The sequence below is a fragment of the Capra hircus genome, chromosome 20 (assembly GCF_001704415.2).
Source record: "Capra hircus breed San Clemente chromosome 20, ASM170441v1, whole genome shotgun sequence".
NCBI lineage: Eukaryota > Metazoa > Chordata > Mammalia > Artiodactyla > Bovidae > Capra > Capra hircus.
This window is the reverse complement of record NC_030827.1, coordinates 57,693,916-57,703,178: the sequence shown is the minus strand read 5'-3', so window position 1 is coordinate 57,703,178 and position 9,263 is coordinate 57,693,916.

The window sequence follows — 9,263 nt, the reverse complement described above, 5'->3', positions numbered from 1 at the left end:
CTGTCTGAGGCCTTTAATATTCATGGTTTTGTACCTGGGTACCTGAACTGACTGTACTTTTCAATATAAGTAGGAAATGTACTTAGTGAGAAAGACAGTGCATAGCAAATACATACTACATGGAAAAAACAGCTGTATTTTGGTTTATGAAATGTCTCAATTTATTTTTCAAATATTTTGGATTAGATGAAACCCAACTAAGTTTTGCCAAGAACGTTCCCCCCCTTAATTTCTGAAATCATGTGCAATTTTGCAGAAATGTACTCCATATGTTTCTGTTTCATTTACACTTAAATCACCAAAATATTGCTTTGTAAGATCTATTTGATGTCCAAGAAGCCATTTGAATTAGTCCAATACAGTGTTTTTAAACTAAGATAAAACTCTCATACCATAAAATTCACCCTTTTGAAGTGTACAATTCAGTACTTTTCAATATCTTTTCAAAGTTGTTCAGTCATTACCACTATCTAATTCTAGAACCCAATACAGGTTTTAAATACATTGCGTTCATTGGAAGCTGAATTGTAATGCTAGGAAATGCATGAATGTGCTACATGTTGGCTTTACCTTGAAGCTCCTAGACTGGAAGTTGATATGAGTTTTTTCTTTAAAAAACAGAGACTTGTTCCAGCCCTAATATTAATACCACAGTCATAAATCAGAAAAATCTGTTTCAACAAAGTGGCTGCAGGGCTCAGGGGTTATCACAAGGATGACTTTCTCTGTTGTGAATGATATACTACTTTGGCCCGAGTTGAAAATTCTACTGCTTTATGGCTCAGACCCATCCCCTTTCTGCTGGTAGTTTTGAAAGTTTTTTGACCTGGAAAATCCCAGGCCCATTGGGTCCTGATCACACAAATTTTGGCTCCATAGTTCTCCTAGGTCTTACTCACCACCCCATCCAGCTAAGTCAGTGCCAGAAAAAGAAGAGACTATAGAAAGCTGGCTTTGAAGACTGAATGTTCCCCCAGTGACCTCTGCATATTGAATTTGGAACAGTCCCCTTAAGAAGGAATGGGAATAGTGAGTCATAAAACTTAATTTGTTATCTCAGTGAGGCCCTACAGATAGCGTTTAAGGATATTGCTCCATCATGGTTTTTAAGGATAAAATAGATTTCTGTTGAATACTAATACCCTCCTTTGTCAACTTTAGTTCTCAATGTGAGTATACTGGCTTTAGAACATGGGAAAGAAACAAAAAAATAATAGAATGACACAAAACAGAATGACATAGTGTATTTAGCCATATATCCTAGCTTTATAGGAATCATAATCCCAAACTCTAGAAATTTGGTCTTCTAAGACTCTTATTTATTTATTAGACACAAGTGAAAAAAAAATTAGCATCATATTATTTGCAGACATAATCAACCTATAAGGTTTTATGGACTTTTTTTCATATTTAATACCCAAATTCCCATCTAAAAGTGGGAATAACAACTGGAATCCCACAAAATCAATATAGAATAAATGAAATAATGATTTACACATGAAAAAGTGACCAGCAACATACTTGGAACAGCAAAGTTAAATAATTACAAAATTTGAACTGAATATGTGCTGATGGGTTGACCAATGATTAGACTACAAGAATTTATTTCTATATTTGTTCTTCCAGGATATAAATCAACGTTTTACTAGTCACTGTTCTTTTCTGTGAATGCATTGCTTCATTTGCAAAATAAACACCATGTTGAAGAAAAAGTGGTTTTTGTGTTTTCTATTAAGCATCTCATAACGGAACCACCGTTTATTATGATCACTGTGAACGTGTAGCAAGAAGCTTATTCCAATAAAGCCTAGCATTTTAAAGTATCATTTGACACAATATCTCATCAGTTGGCCTCTTTTCCCATAATAAGCTAAACAACAATGCTTGAACTCTACAAATCAGGTAATTTTTGCTATATCCTGTTTTTTCCTTATGTCCCTAACTTGGCAATGCTTTTTGTTCACATGACAACAAACTCTCTGGATGAAAGGTAAAATATTCAATCATCTAGATGTTTTGTCTACACAATGCTACATGCTTTGCTATTATGTAGACAAAACATCCAGATAATTGATTTTTTTCCCCTTTTAATCCAGATGTTCTGGCATTATTTACACATAGCTCACATCTAGTTTACTATTCACTAAAACAAGAAGAGAACACAAACATAAAAGGTGACTTTGAACATGAAAAACTTACTGGGCACTGGATTACAGGTGAGCATTTTTCTGCATTGGAATAAATCATTTCCTGAATATGGTATTCACTTTGCACTTCTGTACTTCACATATATAAAACATTATCCAGAAAAAAGATGATTGGATGTACACAACATCTAAAATACTGGTTACAAATTATTTAGGATGACAACAAAGAGGAAAGTCTGGTTTGAGGACAATCCCTTAATGTCGTGAATGTGGGAGATATTAATCCTGACGATTACCTACACAAATCATCCTGAACTATTTTCTCTCCCTTTCTGCCCTCCAGTACCAACAGCTGAAAAGCCAAACATTCAATTTCTTGATCTCTCAGTAACGGGTGGGTGGCTGAATGAGCTAATTTTTGACAGTGAAGTCATAAGGGGAAGTGTGCCATGGGATTTCTGAGCATGCCTCTTGATTAAAAGAACAGCTACAAAGGAGAGTTTAATTGGTTCTGTTCCTTCTTTCTTTTCTTTGTCAAGCGTGGATATGATGCTGGAGCTGAGGAAACCCTTTTGGAACCATAAGACAACAACATGAGAATGGAAAGTTAACAAATAGTGGATAGGGTACAATGGCTATAAGGAAGAATGGGTCCTTGACACCATTGTTGAGTTGCTGCTCTATGCTTAGGCTTCCCAACCTCATACTTTTTATTAAATAAAGAATCAACATCCTTATGTTTTAACTACTGTTATTCATGTATTTTGTTACTTGCGACTGAAAACATTCCTATCTGGTAAAGTAATGCTGACATTGTCTTCCTTTGACATTTAAGAAAACCCTGGCACAGATTGCTGAACTGACCTGTATAATGTCATAACTGCAAAATTAATCAAAATTAATTAAAACAAAACTGAGGCCCAGGTCTCCAGGCTTAGATTGCTCTTTGCTCTTGCGGCCAGAGAGGGCTTTGTTGGTAGCTCAACAGTAAAGAAACCGCCCTCCAGTGCAGGAGACACAGGTTTGATCCCTGGGTTGGGAGGATCCCCTGGAGAAGGAAATGGCAAGCCACACCAGTATCCTTGCCTAGAAAATCCCATGGACAGAGGAGCTTGGTGGGCTATGGTCACAAAAGAGTAAGAAAGCTTGGTAACAAAAAAATAAATAAATAAATAAAATAAAACAACTTGCTACCAGAACACACTGGATTTCTGAAGGCACTAAATGTTGAGAAACCAAATGCCCAGGACTTAACTTCCAAAAAGTGAGAGAAAATGTCACCAACTAATAAAGACAATTGTGAAAAACTGTTTAAAGGCACTTACTTCAGCATAATGAATTCCTCTATCTTGCTACACATGGGACATATCAGAAGTTTTAAAAATTGAAGGGATTCAGAATCAGAATTCAATATTCTGATATCTGTTTCAACACAGTAATCTCTCAGTCCTGTTTTACTATCAATGCAACAAGTTGAATGGGAGAAAAAACATGGGTGTTAAGAGCCAGACTTAACACTTCTGCCTCTGTACTTGCCGGATAGGCAACTTCAGGATATGTATTTATCTGCTCAGTTTCCTCATGTGTAATACAGTGTTAATTCAATGCACCTCTTCAGTTCTTGTGAGGCATAAATGAGATAATGAGATAATAAATACATAGATATTTATTATCTATGATCACTGTGAATGTGTAGTAAGATGCTTATTCCAATAAAGCCTAGCATTTTAAAATATCACTTGACACAATGTCTCATCAATTGTCAGTACATGGTAAATTATTGCAACTTAATAAGTAGTAGCTATTATTGTTGGACTTCTCTGATGGCGCAGCAGGAAAGAATCCATCTGCAATGCAGGAGATGCGGGTTTGATCCTTGGGTCGGAAGGATCCCCTGGAGATCTTCCCGAGTGGAATAGCAACCCACTCCAGTATTCTTGCCTGGGAAACTGTATGGACAGAGGAGCCTGATGGGTTACTCTTTTGGGGTTGCAAAACAGTCGGACACGACTTAGCAATTAAACAACAGCTATTATTTTTACTAGCAAATTAAGTAATGAACAAATCCAGATGATATGAATGCCCTGAGCAAAGTCACTGTTCTCTACTTCAGTGGTCTTCTGCAGTATGGTTGTGATGACAGGGGATGGAAACTCTTGACAGTAGAGATGGGCAAAGATGCCACTACAACTGCCCCAATGTGTATTGTTTTAATGTTACATGACCGTGGCTTGTGGCACTTCCATCATGTAAAATGCTCAGGTTGATGTTGGGGATCATTTGTTTACTGTGTCCTCTTGTTAAATGAAAGGTCCAAGTGAGCCATCAGACTACTTGAAAGATAAATTCTGGTTTTCATAGCTGTCCTCAACATGGTGAATAACTTAGTTCCATTCTAAATTTAAAAAGCCTCTTGTCAAAACACCTTGGTAGTTGACAGCCTGAAGAAGGAAATTAAAGTCCTAATAGTGAGTCAAATATCATGACTGGTCAACACATACATCTGCCGATTTCCGAATTCAAATGGGCTCTTGTTAAAGTAAGATTAGCTTAATGTGTGTTCACACAAAATAACAATTACCCAGGAATCTCTTTCTGTCCTGAATTCTCAAATGCAAAATAAAACCTTGGGCGCTTGGCTGAAAGGTAGAACCTGCCACTCTATTCGATTCCCAACACAAGGGAGTGCAGCTGGAGCAAGAGGACTCTGAGCCCAGCTCCATTATTTTTGCATCCTACAATATTTTCTATAAACCTGGCCCAGGCCCACAAAAGAAAGACAGTTGGTTTTTAGGAACTGGCCTTGATTTTCTGCTTGGGACAGTGAATACCAGGAATCCATTCCTAATGAAAAGCAAACAGAAGATCACTACTTTCCCCCATACATTCCTTGCATAGTTATACTTGAACATATTCTGTGGAGACGGTTTTTGCTACAAGCTCTACATGCAGAGGCTGTGCACAGGAAAGCCTCATCTGGAGGGCTGGGGCTGGAATAACTGGTAGTTAACCCTTGTGTGCTCATGAAGCCCTTGAATCTGCACTTCCCCTGTCTTCTCAGAGGTGTCCTGTCTAGTTGCTGTTGTTCAGTTGCTAAATCAGACTGTGACACCATGGACTACAGCATGCCAGGCCCCTCTGTCCTGCACTATCTCCCGGAGTTTGCTCAGATTCACATCCACTGAGTTGGCTATCTAACCATCTCCTGTTCAGACACATCTTCAATCGAAGACCAGTCAAATCAACTTTGACTGCTCCTTGGGAGATGAAAAGTCACTCTGCTCCCAATATTGTCAACTTGGACCTAATATAGTTAGTCACACAGTCGTGTCCACCCCCTTGCGGTCTCATAGACGATAGCCTGACCAGCTCCTCTGTCCATGGAATTCTCCAGGCAAGAGTACTGGAATGGGTTGCATTACCTTCTCCAGGGTATCTTCCCAACCCAGGCATCGAACTCAGGTCTCCTGCATTGCAGGCAGATTCTTTACCAACCAAGCCACTATGCCAGGCTCCTCTGTCCTCCACTATCTCCTGGAGTTTGCTCAGATTCACTTCCATTGAGTAGCCTATCTAACCATCTCCTGTTCAGACACATCTTCAATCAAGGACCAGTCAAATCAATTTTGATTGCTCCTTAGGAGGTGGAAAGTCATGCTGCTTCCAATATTGTCAGCTTGGACCTAATATATTCCTACATAAGTCTCCACTGATTTTAACTTTACTGTTAGGGATACAGAGGCAATTCATCCTCTTCGCTTGCTAGGCAAACTTGTGATTCCCAAGGTAGATTGGTTGAAATGGAAGAAAGCCCTGAGTTAGTGCCAAAACTTGAACTCTTACTGATTCTGCAACTATTTTCCAGCTAGAAGTTGCAGTTTCATCATCTCTAAAACACCTGAAACAATGTTGAATCATATAAATGGGAGGTATTATCTTAAGGAACATGAAGACATTTTAAAAACAGTTGCAAAACAAGATTCATTTTCAGGGTATTTATGTAAATTTTTATTATTCTTTAATTAAACTTTTAATTTTTATATGCTTATAGATTCACAGGAAGTTGTTAGAAATAATACAAACATTGTGTACCCTTAAACCAGTTTCTCCTTGGGTGAGCAGTTCAGGCTGCCATGACAAACTGTAACAGACTGGGTGGTTTAAACAACAGATATTTACTGTCTCATCATTTGGAGGTTGGAGGTGGTTGTTCATTCTCTCTAAGTTGTGTCTGACTCTTTGTGACCCCATGGACTGCTGCAAGCCAGGTCTACCTGTTCCTCACTATTTCCCAGAGTTTGCACAAGTTCACGTCCACTGAGTCAGTGATGTTATCCAACCATTGCATCCTCTGTTGCCCTCTTCTCCTTCTGGCTTCAGTCTTTCCCAGCATCAGGGTATTTTCCAATGAGTCAGGTTTTCCCATCAGGTGGCCAAAGTATTAAAGCTTCAGCTTCAGCATCAGTCCTTCCAATGAGTATTCAGATTTGATTTCCTTTAGGATCAACTAGTTTGATCTCCTTGCTGTCCAAGGGACTTTCTCGCCAGAGTCTTCTCCAGCATCACAATTCAAAAGCATCATTTCTTCAGTAATCAGCCTTCTTTATGGTTCAACTCTTAACATTTTTAAATGACTACTGGAAAGATCATAGCTTTGACTATAGGACCTTCATCAGCAAAGTGATGTCTTTGCATTTTAATACGCTGTCGAGGTTTGCCATAGCTTTGGAGGCTAGAAGTCCAAAATCAAGTTGCTGCTATGTTTGGTTTCTTCTTAATATTTCTTTTCTTCTGGCCCTTGAAAAATATTGTGGCACTTTCTTCTGGCTTCCGTGATATCTGGTCAGGGAAATCCATTATCATCTGAATTACTTTTTGTCTATAGAAAAGGTGTCGTTTCCTTATTCACTGTGTTACGGATGTGATCTTTGTCTTAAGTTCGCAGGAGTTTGTGGCATTTCTTGGTGTGGATTTTCTTGAGTTTATCCTCTTTGGGTTTCACTCAGTTTCTTGAATCTGTATTTTATGTTTTCTGCTAAATTTATGAAGTTTTTCACCATCATTTCTTTCAGCACTTTTTCTGTCCTCTTTCCTGTCTAGCTCTATCATTCTATCTATGTGTCTATCTATCTACAGAGAGAGAGATTTTAAGGAGCTGGCACACACATTTGTGGAGGCTTGGCAAGTCCAGAATCGACAGGATAGGCTGGCAGGCTGGAAACCCAGAGAAGAGTTTAAGCTCAAGTCCAAAGTTGTCTGCTGGCAAGAATTCCCTCTTTATCTGGCGAGGTAATTATTTTTCTATTAAGGCTTCAAATGATTGTATCCAGCCCACTCACATTATGGGGAGTAATTTGCTTCACTCAAAATCTACTGATTTAAGTGTTAATCTTATCTAAAAAATACCTTCACAAAAATATCTAGAATAATGTTTGACAAATGATCTGGATACTATGGCCTAGGCGAGTTGCCACATAACATTAATTAGTACAGTCCCACAGGTCTCTGAGGCTCTGTTCATTTTCCTTTTTCAGACTGTTTTATCTTTGTTGATGCTCAGATTGAGTAGCTCCTATTGTTCTATCATGCCTTACTCCTTCTTTTCTCTGTTCCCTCCCTTCTTCTCTCATACCATCTTCTGAGTTCTTTATTTCAGTTATTGTATTTTCAGTTCTAAATTTTCCATCTAGCCTCTCTTTGTATTTTCTCTTTGCTGATGATCTGTATTTTTTCATTTGTTTCAATCATGTTCATAGTTACTTACTGATGCATTTGTATGATGACTACTTTGACAGATAATTCTAGGGTCTGTCGTCTTCAGGCTGGCATTTACTGATTATCTTTTTATTCAGCTGGAGATCTTTCTGATTATTGGTATGATCAGTAATTTTCTACTGAAATCTGAACATTTGGGGTACTATGTTATGAAACTCTGGATTATTTAAACCTCTCATTTTAGTTGTTTTCTCAGGCCCTGCTTTGGCAGGAAAAAAAATGTGGAGGAGACTGCCTCATTACTTCTGGGTGGGAATATACATCCGGGTTCCCTTTTCAGTCTTCCTGGATACTGATGGGCGTAGGGGGTAAGCTTGTTAGTGCTGAGTGCTGTTGCTGCTGCTGTGTCGCTTTAGTCGTGTCCAACTCTGTGCAACCCCATAGATGGCAGCCTACCAGGCTCCGCCATCCCTGGGATTCTCCAGGCAAGAACACTGGAGTGGGCTGCCATTTCCTTCTCCAATGCATGAAAGTGAAAAGTGAAAGTGAAGTCTCTCAGTCACGTCAGACTCTTTGTGACCGCATGGACTGCAGCCTACCAGGCTCCTCTATCCATGGGATTTTCCAGGCAAGAGTACTGGAGCGGGGTGCCATCGCCTTCTCCTAGTGCTGAGTACTTGTGGGAATTTCCACTTCTACCTACAGAGGAGGACATGGCAACCCACTCTAGTATTCTTGCTTGGAGAATCCCATGGGCAGAGGAGCCTGGCAGTCTCTATAGTCCATGGGATCACGAAGAGTCAGACACAACTGAAGTGACTTAGCACACCACTTCCAGCTAAGTATCTTGAGCTGGCTGGAAGGATAAAAGATAATGATACCGTGGGGCAGAGAGTGGCCTTGTTCCTAGTGAGCAGGGGTTAAAGTTTTGACTCTTCCCTCGGTCTCCTCTGATATCGCTCAAGCTGGAAGTGGAAATTCCAACAACTTCTCAGCACTAACAAGCTTCCCCCACTACCATCAGTGTCCAGGGAGGCTGACAAGGGAACTTGCATGTGGGGTCCCTCATTAATACTGGGCTTGGTAAAATTCAGCCTTCCTGCTTAGCTTTCTCTGAAACCACCTTGGTAGGAGTTTGGGGAGTCCTATTAAGGCCTGTTGAGGATGGAAGTCTAGCCTCCCCACTCACACTGCGCTGGTGAGAGACTCCTTACTTCCTTGTTTTGGCAGGGGAACGTGAGATTTGCCAGGGATGGGAGTTGTTTGTATTCTTTGATGTTTCAGGGTTTCTGACTTCTTCTTCCTTTGTGCCTCTTATGTGAGAAGCACAGAAGATACCTGGTAAATTCACCTTTATGCTGGCTCTTGGATCCTGAGATCTCACCCTGACCACTATCTTCT